This window comes from Schistocerca americana, chromosome 1 (assembly GCF_021461395.2).
Source record: "Schistocerca americana isolate TAMUIC-IGC-003095 chromosome 1, iqSchAmer2.1, whole genome shotgun sequence".
NCBI classification, from domain to species: domain Eukaryota; kingdom Metazoa; phylum Arthropoda; class Insecta; order Orthoptera; family Acrididae; genus Schistocerca; species Schistocerca americana.
Window position 1 is genome coordinate 349,708,061 of NC_060119.1, and position 14,634 is coordinate 349,722,694.

Here is a 14,634-nt window from a genome sequence, read left to right on the forward strand (position 1 = left end):
TCATTACGAAATATCGTATTCATGATCCATGGAACTAGTATTAATCTCATCTAATCTAATCTAATCTACATGCTGAAGAACATGAAGAGAATTTTAGATCCATGAAATTTATGTTCACAGCAATGTTGTTTATTTGCTCATTTTTGTATGCCATTCATTAAAGCTATTCTGTCAAGCATTCGGAATGCGTAAAAACTAAGGTATCTTTGAAGCTAGTTTAAAAACCTTATAAGGAAAATTACCATTTTACTTTAAAATGTTCCTTGTAGCAAAATTTGAACTCTTTCCAGTGGTGTCAGTTAAAGAAAGATCAGAGATGGTAGCCATATTAAAAACTAATCCTGAAAAATGCTGTAAATTTGCAATTTTCAATCTGACACTTGAGACAAGGGTCAATAAAATCAGAACTATATACTCACAAATGCTAATACTGTTGTTGTTTAGTGGGCGCCTGGTTATTGGCTAGCAGCTAAAAAGTCAAGGTCATAGCTGCTTTTCCCTTATAGTAAAAGATGATCAAAGTATGACTTAAATATTTCGCAATAAATTTTACAAGGCACTTTTGGACCAAGTAGCATAAGGGATAGTCATTTCTGAGCAATTTGAGTACTATAGCTGCATTCAGCCCTAAAAGTTGTACTAGTGTACAAAAGTTGAAGGTGACAGATGTCATAACAGATGCGCAAAGCTATACCAAAGTTGGCCAAATTGTTCACCCTGTGCACGTCATGATTTGGTATGGGTGGCCCTAATTCTGGAACCAGAAAGAATTGAGCCAAAATTTTGCACGCCCCCCTCCCCCCGCCCCCCCCCCCCCCCACACACACACAGCCTAAGAAACATAGAGTAAGTCTTTTAATTCAATATTTGAATTTTCACAGCTACTTCATGAGCCAGCATGCTTAAATCTCATTCCCAAGGTAAAATATTTCCAGGAATAACAAATTTTGTGTATGACACACAATATTATCATGGTAATGCGATCTGATGTGCCACTAACAATCTGTCCACTTCAACATAATTACTGACTGAAGTACCCTAAACATGATACAAATAAAACATTTTTATCAGGCTGATGGTTGCTGGCCTGACTATCTTCTAAGGTACTCTACAACCGATAGCCTACCAGTACCTGTCCACATTTATGATTCAGAACTTCCAATATTCTACTTTGATTTTTCGCTATCATTGCCTTTACTTCACTAAATTTTATTCTTAGGATCAATTTGGCCAACAAACACAGGTGATTCAACTGTTACTAGGTATCATTGAGAAATGATACAGTTTTTCAATAAACAAGTTCAGAGTTTGATTTCTTGACACGATTGTGCGCAACAAATTCTTAAGATTGTCATGCTGTCTGCTGAGCATGGATAAGAATTGGCTGTGTGTAATATGATTTTCTTCAAATCATTGTTCAAATCCACAAAAAGCTTCCACAACTTCGCAGATTGTGTGCTGATGTCTTTCTTGTTGTCATGTTCAGCATGGAAAGGGGGGGGGGGGGGAGGAGGAGGAGGAGGAGGAGGAGGAGGAGGAGGAAACCTTTGAGCAACATGTAGGATTGCTGCATACTGATATGATAGAATTACGCACCCATTGTCCCAAATTTCACCTGTTTCAAAGCATGTCTAAATGAGCTAAGCAAATTATTTTGCTAGTGAATTTTGTAATAATATTTGCCACTTCTGCATCACACTTAAACCATTGCTGAAGTGTCACTATTTGTTTTGTAGTAGCTTTTCCATATTAACAGGACATTTGTGAGTATTGTTAACAAAATTTTCAGGTGCATATGCTTGCAGTATTACTGATACATAGCATTTACATTTTGCCCAGTCTTTTGATTTTCAGTTCAATTCAATTCAATTTTTATCATCACATAACATGCCTTATACAATCAAAGATTGTGACATAGGTGACTTGTCAGTTTTACACTACATGTAATAATACTAAAAATAGACAATAAACTAATAATATATGTGGTGTAACATCTTCAAAGAGGTATTTTAATTACAATTAAAATGCATTGTTGCCATTCACAAAATCTTCTACACTATAGTAACATTTATCTTTCAGATATTTTTTCCAGGTCTCTCTTGGTACCTTTTGCATTTGCATCATCCACATCTTTACATATTTTATTTACAAATTTCATGCCCAGATAGTATGGCTTTTTTTCATATGATTTTAAACAGTGGGTAGGTAACATGAAGCTCGTTCTCTATCTAGTATCATACTGATGCAAGAAGAAGTAGCTCTCAAAAAGTTGTGGGTTTCTTTTCGTGAAAGTGAGAGTTTCATAGACGTATATGCTTGGAATGCTCATTAGATCTAGTTTCTCAAATGAAGGTTTACAATGTTGCTTTGGTTTTGCTCCCAACATTGCTTGGATGATTCTTTTTTGTAGTCTAAAAGCTCTAAGTAAATTTGTTTTTTCAGACCTCCAGAAAATTATACTATACCTAATGACTGAAGCAAAATATAAATTATATACAGTTTTTCTTACAGCTAAATTGGTAATACTATACAAGATATTCACAATATATACAAGGCTATTCAGTCGACCCAGTATGTTGTCCACATGATGACTCCGTAACAGGTTTTCATTGACTAATATGCCAAGGAATTTGACACAGTCTGCAGTCTCTAATTTTTTTGTCCATATACCTTATTTCACTTATAGACAGACTGTGCAGATTGTTTTCTGGTGAAATGAACAATTTCTGTTTTTGTAAAATTTAATGTAAAGTTATTGTTTTTGACCCATCCCTCCAGTTCCCCAGGTGTTTGTTCAATATGACGAATTAGGTCTACCTCATTTTTACAGCAGACTACAGCTGTTGAGTCATCTGCATAGAGGATTGTATCAGACTGGACCTGACATGGCATATCATTAATATAATACAGAAAAAGTAGTGGCCCTAATATTGAACCTTGTGGAACACCTCATTGAGTGTGTTTCCAGCCAGAGAGAAATTTCTTGCAGTTGATGTTAATAAGTACTTTGTTTTCTGTTTGCCAAGTATGATGATATCCAGCTAAGAGATTTACCTTGAAAACCATAGCGTGCCAATTTTTGGAGAAGCAGGTCATGGTTTACTGTGTCGAAGGCTTTGGACAGGTCACAGAAGATGGCTGACACACACATTCTATCTGCTGACTTTTGTGACTAATTCATTTATCGCATGGATTGTGCTGCAGCCTTTTCTGAAACCATATTGATTGCCTAAGATAATGTTGTTAGATGAATTGTGATTTTTTGATCTGGTCACATGCAGCGCTTTCAAATATTTTTGAGAAAATTGGTAACAGTGAGATTGGCCTATAGTTGCCCAATTCATCTTGTTTGCCTTTTTTATGTATGGGCCGAACTTCTGAATATTTTAATTGATCTGGGAAACATCCCTCATCAAAAGATTGGTTGATTATGAAATTCGGTTGTGACCTCATCCTACCCTGCAGATTTTGAATTTTTTTAGGGACATTATGATTTTGATGACATCTGAGATGGAAACTTGAGAAAACTTAAAATATGGGCAATTGCTGTCTGTCATATTGGGCTTTGTTTTTGGTGGTGTACAGTCACCAAATTTATTACAGTTTATGAAAAAGTCATTGAATGATTCACAAGTGGCACTGGGTTCTGTAACAACTCTACCATTTATCACTATTTTAGAAGCGTGTTTTCTCTCTGCCTCACGGCAAACTTCGCTTCTTATAATAGACCAAACAACTTTTGATTTGTTTTTTGCATTTGAAATGAAGTTATTATTCGCAGTACGTTTTGCTAGTTTAACTATTTTGTTGAATGTTTTTTTTGTATGTGCTTACATACTTAAGAAATTGATGGCTTTGATTTACTTTTGCCTCCATATGCAGTTTCCTCTTAGTAGCACTTGACACTCTAATTCCTAAATGTTGTAAGTGTATCCAGTTGCCTGTTGTAGTCATCAATGCCAGCAGCCATTTTGTTCAGAAGGAAACACAATGAGCAGATTCATGTTGCTAACCTGTTTTTGAGGGGAAAAAAAGTTGCAGGTAAAACAATTACTTTGCAGCTGTTAAAGTGTGGCTCGGTTCCATAACCAGTTGGAAATGATTTCTTCTAATGAATATAAAACAACCATTTTCAAATTCAGCATCTTGAATAGTCCCATTCGCAAGATCATAGTACCATCACAATTGAAAGATTCTGTTCTGCTAGCATAACAAAGATAAGAAAAATCACATTGATTTTCATACACTTCATAATTTTCTTTTCAATGTTACAAACATCTGTTACTATCAGCAGTGTTTCTCTTCATCGGTAATTTGTATTCCAAAATATTTGCAGAATCTTCTGGTAATTACTCAAGGACTGTTGCTCTTCCATTTTGATTTGATTTATTGAGCACCCGTTTTATCATGTACAATGATATGGGATTCGTCATGTGTTATGTACAGAAAAAATATGAATAACAACATATTATGTAAAAAATATCAGTGAACAAATCTGAATTAAATATAGAGGCGAAAACAATTATAGCTTACATGATATAAATATGTAACAATATAGGACGCAAATAAGTTACATATATTCTGTGTATAATGGGCAGCAACAAGAAACAATGATTATAACACTCTATATTGACAAATTAATTAATTTTTGTGTATACATCAGAGTCTACCCCACAACACAAGTTTGCATATGAGTGAATTATAAGATACGTGGAGGCACGCTACCCTTTCTGAAGAATTCATGTATTCACTAACACTGTAAAAACTATTTCTAATTAACATTCTTTTGAGTTCACTTTTAAAATTGCTCAGCTTCTGAATCCTTCTAATTTTTAAGGGAAGAGCACTATAGAGAATTTTTGGGTGGTATATTGCACTCTGTTGTATTGGGCTTTCTTATGCACTTCTCTGTGTAAGTCATTACTCTGTTTTGTTGTATAGTTATGGAACTCACTGTTTAAAGAAGAAAACTGGGGGTGAGACTTCAGAAAGCATATACTTTCATAGATGTAAATGGATGGAAGAGTCCTGATTTAACATTCCTTGAAAAATTCCCTACATGGATCTCTAGGTGCAGCTTCTTTTATGATCCTTATCGCTCATTTTTGAATAATAAAAGAGCGTTTTGCCTGACTTGAATTTCCCCAAAATATGACACCATATCGCAAAAGACTATGCATAAATGCATAATATGTACACAATACTGTTTGATCACTGCAGCAATTTTTAGCATTCTAAATACATAGAAACATTTACTTAATTTTTTATTGAGCACATCTATATGCTTGGTCCACTTTAGATGCTCATCTAACCAAATTCCTAAGAATTTTGTATTTGGCGTTTGTAGTATATTCTCTTGGCCTAGCTTCACAGTTATATCGGGCTTCACATTATTTGACACGTGTCTGTAATTCATCCATAAGGTTTTTTTCTCATTCACAAATAAACTGTTGTCCCTGAACCATTTACTTGCTTCAACTGTTGTTGTTGTTTCAATTTTCCTGTTAAGGTCAGTCTCATTCTGAGCTTTAATAAAGAGACTTGTATCATCAGCAAAAAGTACACAATCAGCTAGTGTTAAATAGTTTGGCAAGTCATTTATAAAGATCAAGAACAGGGGTCCCAACACTGAACCTTGGGGCACCCCGTAATTAAATTCCTTATAACTAGAAAAGTATGACTTTCAATCATGAACTACTACTACTTTATGGCATCTGCCAGATAAGTATGACTTAAACCATGCATGAGCAGTGCGACGGACTCCATAGCAACTAAGTTTTTCGAGCAGTAGTTTATGATCAATAACGTCAAAGGCCTTTGATAAATCTAAAAAGACCCCACAATTTACTTCATCATTATTATCAATGGAATTTAGGACAAGTTTTAGAAAGTTGTATATAGCTGTTTCAGTTGATCTATTCTTTCGAAAGCCATTTTGTTCATTGACCAATATTCCACTTTTTTTTTTTTTTTTTTTTTTTTTTTTTTTTTTTTTTTTTTTTTTTTTTTTTTTAGGAAAGTAGTGTCTCCCATACATTACTCTTTCTATAATTTTTAAAAAACAAGATAACATTGATAATGGCCTGTAGTTTTTTACACCATAACAATCCCCATTTTTGTATAATGGTTTTAAAATTGATTGATTCAGCTTTCTAGAGAAAGTGCAAGTACTGAAAGATGCATTAATTATATCTACAAGAAGAGGAGTAATATATCAAATAAATAAATAAATAAATATCTGCTGTGTTTAATGATTTTGTCTGAAAGCCAAAAGAGTTCTTTCCATGTCAAGTGTATTCAAAGATAGTTAGTGCTAAATTATGCGAACAAAAGACATTGATCAGTTTTGTAACATTTAAACAGTTGATTTTAAAGTTGACATTGAAATCTCCAAGTACAATAATGCTTACTGTAGAATGACTTAACTTACTAAAAATTCCATAAAGTTGCCTGATGGGGAACGGTATACACACACAATAATTATTTTAAGGTCTGTAAGTTTGCAAACGCAATATTCAAATACTTTTTCAATGTTTTTTATCTTACTGAACTTGATTTCTTTACATTCAATTCCTTGTCTGACATAAATGCATGTTATTCCCCCTTTAAAAGTTTCTCTACAGAAGCTACTCACCATTTCAAATCCTGTTATTCTGGCAGTAAAAGCTTGATTTTCTTTTAGCCAATGTTCACATACACATAAAACTGAAACATACTTTAGTTCATCAAGCAATAGTACTTCTAATTCTGGAATCTTACTAATTATACCCTGTACATTTTGATACAAAACTACTAATTTTTTATGCTTAGCATCTGTTGCAGTGCTCACCACATTGGCTGATTACTGCCTGCCTCCAGTAAAAAAATCTTTGAGATGACCTGGTGGTGACACTCTTTTGCTTAAAGGGCGGGTGGTTTTCATTGCTTCTGCTGGTGTAGTTGGTACTGTTGTTGAACCTGTCAGTGATGTAAATTGATCTGCTTCTACTGAAGACGGTGATTGTAGTACTGGAGAAGATGCTGTAGACTGGGCTACTGGAGGCAGAAGAATAATGGGCTCACTTTCCTTAGTAGGTACTGTTGTTGAAGCTGCCAGCAGTGTAGGCTAATCTGCTTCTGTTGAAGATTGTGATTGTTGTCCTACAAACGATGCTGTAGAATGGGTTACTGGAGGTGGAAGAATAATGGGTTCACTTTCCTTGCATCTGCCTACTGAACAAAGGAAGTCTCGGATTTTTTGTCCTAATAGGATCTTTCCCCTGTTGTTTAAATGCAGGCCATGTTGGGTATAATGTTCTCTGTCCAGTGAATCTACACTCATGAAATGTGAGCTCTGGAATGCTTTGCATATCTTCTTGAACTGTCTGTTAGCCTTAATGATTTCTTTATTTACAATAGAAGTAGCCATAAGGTCGTGTCTATGGGGAATACCAACAACAATTACAGGTGTTCTAGCAAAGCTCAAAATTTCTTTCAAATTGTTAGTGGATTTGTAAAGTTCATTCCTGTAGACATCATTAGCTCCACCTATTATAATTGTACACCGAGTTGTGCTGGAGCAATTTCCGACTTTCATGTTTGTTGTGATTTCAGACATGGGTGCCCTCAGTTTTACATTGGCGGTTGTATTTACACGATAACTATCACGTAAGATTTCAGCAAGACCACGTCCATGGCTGTCAGAATATATACACACATTTGATTCAGAAATCTGCGAATGTAACACTGTATTAATTTGTGCATGTTCCTGTGTGTGGTTTACAGTACCGGTAGGCCTACCTGTAGTTATTTCACTCTGTGTATTTATCGCTGTGTTTACAGCTGTATGAAACATATTTTTACACTGTTTACGATGCACTGCACTAGACATAACATATTCATCCCTGTACGTAGTTTTACTTGTACTCACACCTGCCTAAAGTGCGCTGATACGTATGTTTATTGCTGTGTGAAGCATGTTTCCACACTGTTTATGATGCACCGAATTAGGTGTAACATACTCACTACTGTTATCGTCGTTAATACTATCAGAGTTGCTAAGAAGGCTTCTCATCATTTTCTTAAGTAGATTTGTATTCTGTTCACACATTTCCACATCACGCTGTAGAGAACGTAATACACTTTCGTCTTGAGGCCAGTTGTTAAAAAATTAAACAGTTTAGAGTTGGCCCAAATGATATTTTAATCAGCCTAGGTGTGGTCTCACTATTTATAAAAGTTTCATGCGGTGTTCACATTGAAACTGTTGGCAGAGCATTCTCCTCCTGCAAAGATCAAGTTTTTCAGATATGTTAAAAGGACCACCTACTTCTTGTGTAACAGTAAATTTTATGAAATGATTGATGTAATGGCTATAGGTTCTCAGTTGTCTCCAGCAATGGCAAACTTTTTTTAGGGAACATTTTGAGGAATGAGCATTAACCTTGGCTCCCCTTCATCCATCTTCATTTTATCATCATGTTGTTGAAACATTTATGGTCTGGCCAGATGGCGGAGAAGCTCTTGATCATTTCCAGGGAAATATGAATAGTATGCACCCAAACATCCAGTTCTTTGTTGAGACAGGGAAAGAGGGAAGTCTCCCATTTTTAGATGTTTTGATACAATGAAGGTAAGAAGGACATCTTGGCTAATCAGCGTACCATAAGCGGATGCACGCCGATTTATGTCTTAACCGCCAGAGTTTTCAACATTTCACCCAGAAGAGAGCAGCTTTAAATACTTCGGTACACAGAACAAAATCTGGTTCTGGTGATGACCACTTGGATTCTGAAATTAATCATCTGAAATATGTGTTCTGAAAGAATGACAATGGGTAACATTATATGAAGTCGGCATTCTCCAAGAAAAGAAATGTGATAATGTTGAACATTCACATGATGAGTCACTAATTGTATTCCGTTGTTTCTGTAGCAAAATAGGCAGAGCCCTGGGAAGACAATAAATCAGATCTATTTTCCAATTTCCTGAGAAGATAAGAGATGCAATATGCTGTTAAGGACAGTCTTGGCCGCCTCATCCTTCGTGAGTGTGATAGCAATTATGTTGGTCAGTCAGTCTGCACTGTTTCCAACCACTGTGCAGAACTTCGTCATATTAAAAATCAAGAACTGGAGAAATTTGCCATTGTTGAGCACAGTGTCACAAGCAAACTTAAAATACTGTTTACTGGGATTCTGTAATGGAAGAGGCTGTAAAAATACAGTACCCTGAGTGTTGGTTTGTTTTTGTGTTAAAGCCTTGTTTGTTCTTTTTATGTGAATGTCATTGCACATTCTTGTATTGTAGGAATGAACATCTGAGTTGGTTTTATAATTATCAATGTGCATTTTTATATTAACACTTTTTTTTATATAGAGGCATGGTAAGGGTAAAATATTTAGGTGTTGAAATAACTGTTTGGAAGGTGTTAGCCTTGTACTGTTTGAAATTATTCCAACAGCTCATTTTTGTAGGGTGAAGATGGTTTCATGTTTGCTGTATTGTGACCCCAGAGGGTTAGGCCATAGGTTATAGCAGAATGGGTGTAAACAAAGTAGACAGTTCTGCTACAGCCTGTACTACACACAATGCTAATTATGTGTAATGCAAAGCAAGTAGAGCTTAACTTGTTTGTGAGGTAGAGAATGTTGGCTTTCCAGTGTAAATTTTCATCAATTTGCACACCTAAATTTTGAGGCAGCTACCCTTTCAATTTGTTTATTTTGAATTTTGAGGTTGACATCATTGTTTTCCTGTAATGCACATAAGTTTTTGAAATATTTAGGGTCAGCCTGTTCAGTTCAAACCAGTTCTGTATGTATTCGAAAACTGTGGTTGCAGATGTTGGCAATACCCTGTTTATGTCTGTTACAATATTTGTGTCATCAGCAAACAGTTACATGCATACCATTGACTGGGATCTTGATATATATATGTCTTAGAACACTGCCCTGGGGTACTCTGATTGATATGGTTTGCATGTCCAATCTGTACACAATGCTTTGGTTTTTGTTGTTTGCTGAGGTAATTTCTACTACCTGTTTTCTATTGTGGAGATATGACTGAAACTATTTCAATGCAACTCCTCGTATACCTATAGCTTCTAGTTTGTCTAGCAAGATATCATGATCAATAGTATCAAATGCCTTCGATAATTCCAAGTTTATTCCTATTGTACCGGTATTTCTGTCAAGTCCTATTCCAATGTTTTCGATGAATTGGGTAATTGCTGTTTCTGTACTCATGCCTTTGAATTTTTTGAGGTAATTTGTAATTATAGTTTGTCTTTATAATTTTTGAAAATACAGATAACAAAGCTATTGGTCTATAGTTTCCCACTTCATTTATATTACCCTTTTTATACAATGGTTTTATTTTTGAAATTTTTTGTCATTGTTGGAACGTCCCTTCTGTTAATGATATGTTTATGTTTTGTGAGAGTGGCTCTGCTATGACACTAGCACATTTAATTATGACTGAACCTGGTACCTCATCAATCCCACAGTACATTTTATTCTTCATTGTTTTTATTATCTCAAGAACTTCTAATTTATTTGTGGGACATAGCAATATTGAATTACCACTTTGCTCTCTTTGAACTGTGGTACTACTATTTCTAGCAAAATTTTTACTCAGATTGACTGGAGTGTTTATGAAATAGTAATTTATGTAATTTGATAGAGTACCATTTCTGAGTAACACACCGTGATCATCTTTTAATACAATGTCGTCTTGCTTTTTAACATTTTTTGTTTCCTTTTTTACTATATTCCATATTGCTTTTGACTTGTTTGCTGTCCCTATGATTACCTTGTCATTGTGCATTGTCTCGGCTGTTTCAGTTACTTTCTTATAAATGTTCTTATATGTCTTAACATATTCTGCAAAGTGTTAATCTTGGCTGTCGTTTCTCGGTTGATTTAGAAGTTTTAGCTTTTGACTGGATACTCTGATAGCAGGTGTTACCCACTGGCTGCTGTTTCTTGGCGTGAAATTAATTCTTGTCAGTTACTTTGGAAAACACATCTCAAATATGGACATGAAAGTATTATAAAATGCATTGAATGATTCATCAGGTGATGATTTTGCGTATACATCTTCCCAGGTTTGTTTTGCTAATGACTGAATAAAAGTATTAACCTTTTTTGGGTAGAAGTGCCTTTTATATTCCCACTTGTATTTAACCACCTCAGGTACAGAAGAATTTATGTGTGTTACTAGTATGTTGTGGTCTGAAAGACCTCAGTAACACCATTTTTGATATTTGTAAATGTATTGCCTAATAGGGATGAAGAGGACTCTGTTGTTCTAGTGGGGTATGTGAAGAGTGGTTTCATGTGAAAGCTGTTTAGGATACTCGGAAGCTGTCTCTTTCCTTCATTTTCAATTAACAGGTTGTTGTTAAAATCCCCACATAGTAATAAGTTCACTTCATTGTTGTACAGAATGTTCAGCACTGCTTCCAAATTTTTAAGAAATATGTTTGTCACCTAGTGGCGACCTGTACAGGGTTATTACAAATGATTGAAGCGATTTCACAGCTCTACAATAACTATATTATTTGAGATATTTTCACAATGCTTTGCACACACATACAAAAACTCAAAAATTTTTTTTAGGCATTCACAAATGTTTGATATGTGCCCCTTTAGTGATTCGGCAGACATCAAGTTGATAATCAAGTTCCTCCTACACTCGGCACAACATGTCCCCATCAATGAATTCGAAAACATTGTTGATGCGAGCTTGCAGTTCTGGCACGTTTCTTGGTAGAGGAGGTTTAAACACTGAATCTTTCACATAACCCCACAGAAAGAAATCACACGGGGTTAAGCCGGGAGAGCATGGAGGCCATGACATGAGTTGCTGATCATGATCTCCACCACGACCAATCCATCGGTTTTCCAATCTCCTGTTTAAGAAATGCTGAACATCATGATGGAAGTGCGGTGGAGCACCATCCTGTTGAAAGATGAAGTCGGCGCTGTCGGTCTCCAGTTGTGGCATGAGCCAATTTTCCAGCATGTCCAGATACACATGTCCTGTAACGTTTTTTTCGCAGAAGGAAAAGGGGCCGTAAACTTTAAACCGTGAGATTGCACAAAACATGTTAACTTTTGGTGAATTGCGAATTTGCTGCATGAATGCGTGACGATTCTCTACTGCCCAGATTCACACATTGTGTCTGTTCACTTCACCATTAAGAAAAAATGTTGCTTCATCACTGAAAACAAGTTTTGCACTGAACGCATCCTCTTCCATGAGCTGTTGCAACCGTGCCGAAAATTCAAAGCGTTTGGCTTTGTCATCGGGTGTCAGGGATTGTAGCAATTGTAAACAGTAAGGCTTCTGCTTTAGCCTTTTCCGTAAGATTTTCCAAACCGTCGGCTGTGGTGCATTTAGCTCCCTGCTTGCTTTATTTGTCGACTTCCGCGGGCTACGCGTGAAACTTGCCCGCACGCGTTCAACCGTTTCTTCGCTCACTGCAGGCCGACCCATTGATTTCCCCTTACAGAAGCTTTAAACTGCGCATACCATCGCCAAATGGAGTTAGCAGTTGGTGGATCTTTGTTGAACTTTGTCCTGAAGTGTCGTTGCACTGTTATGACTGACTGATGTGAGTGCATTTCAAGCACGACATACGCTTTCTCGGCTCCTGTCGCCATTTTGTCTCACTGCGCTCTCGAGCGCTCTGTCGGCAGAAACTTGAAGTGCGGCTTCAGCCGAACAAAACTTTATATGAGTTTTTCTACGTATCTGTAGTGTGTCGTGACCATATGTCAATGAATGGAGCTACAGTGAATTTATGAAATCGCTTCAATCATTTGTAATAGCCCTGTATATTGTTATGTCGATTAGTTTTTTATGCTTCTCCTCAGATTTTAGCTCTATGGCACATAATTCAAAATGTTTCTTGATATTTGGATTGTATGTTTCAGATCTAACTTTATACTGCTAAAAGAAATAAAAACGTTGACTACATTCAAGGAAGCAATATTTAAATTCTTAATGACCAACTGCTATTATAGTATAAATGAATATCTGCAGTAACCTTGTAGCAAGTAACTACATTAATTTACTATATGTTAATAGTACTATAAATCAAACACTTGCCACAGCCTCAGTGTTAATTTTTCTTAACAAAAGTGTTAAATCAATTATTTACTTCTAATGTATTTCATGTAAGAGATCCTTCTCATACTTTTGTATTACTATAGTAATCAAAGTTGTATTGCCCAAAAATGTTGTAATGGGTGCAACAAGCCATTGTATTCTGTAGGAAACTGTACACCCTTATCTTATTGTTTTGTTATACTGTGTTCTTTGATGAAAACCATACAATGTACATTGTCACTGGATAAATAAACTACTGCTGCTACTACTACTACTACTACTCCTACTACTACTACTACTACTACTACTAAGAACGTCTAACAGTGGATATAATCTTAGTGGTGCATGGAAGCGAGCTCTCAATGCAGAAAAGGGCCAGAGATGTTCATCAGAATGTTTATGCTATGGCAGGAGTGGGGGTGCCACCAGTGCAGACATTGATATCATCTTCATCAACGTGACATAATTACTGACCAATCAGAAGCCTTCTTTGGGCTATATAAGACCACTGCAGAAGCAGTTCTGACAATCAGTTGCTCCTGAAGAAGACAATGGAGGTGATTATCAAAAGCTTGAGGTTTTACCCTGAATTGAATAGATGCAGCAAGAAATCAGAGAATGTTTTATACAACAGTACTGTTGTGAAAGACTTAGTTTCAGATACAACATAAATTGAGCAAATGATCTGGAAACAGGATAGTTGCCATTGTGAAATAATGAACTCATCTAACTATAGTGAAATAGTTCGGTGCCACAGGATAATTTATTTTTTAGCTTGCTGATAACATTCTCTACCTCATGTACTGTTACAGGATACAAAAACATAGTTTTGGGATTCAATGTGATGATATGACTGATGTCTGTACTACTTTGGGTTTGTATGAAGTTTTGAACTAAACTTGTGTAATGACAGTTAAATATACAACTGCTGCCATGGCTGACTCAAGTGAGAACAATGTTCTGTAATTTTCAATGATTAAAAAGTAGTAATAGTAGGTAAACAGATAAAATCATTACATATCTCGTAGATTATTGCTCTACATGGGCTGATTCAGCACTGTAGTGTATACAACTACACAGTATAGTCATATGAAATTAAAAAGAATAATGGTAGCATTTGAATGTGGTACACTGCCAAAATTAGCTGATCATGTGATATAAATTATGCTGATAGTGTAACAGCAAAGGTGGAAAAAAATGCTAGATTCGTAATCTGATTTAGATTAACTAGGTGGATATATGGCCGAGATACTACACCTTCATTCTGCCAAATCCTCAACATATTCTCTCAAATCAATTTCATTTGGTCCTCTTCTGCTTAGTGAGACACCTTCATGGTCATCAACATTCACTTCAGATGGTTCCATTACACCCTATGTCCATATTAAACCAACAAGCAACAATATGTCCATCACTCATCTCTCTCCTGCAGCCTCGGTGTTCATTATTGTTGCAACTACAGTGCTAAGCACTCCCTCTCCCAGTCTTATGAAGGACTTCAGACATGTCATACTCTAGACAGCTGGGTCATTACTATAC

At 35.9% G+C, this 14,634-nt stretch overlaps 1 protein-coding gene across 2 annotated transcripts in view; it reads left to right on the top strand.

Moving 5' to 3' along the window:
• Positions 1-14,634, top strand: part of LOC124599576 — a 90,368-nt gene that overhangs the window by 56,951 nt on the left and 18,783 nt on the right. The window lies entirely within an intron of this gene.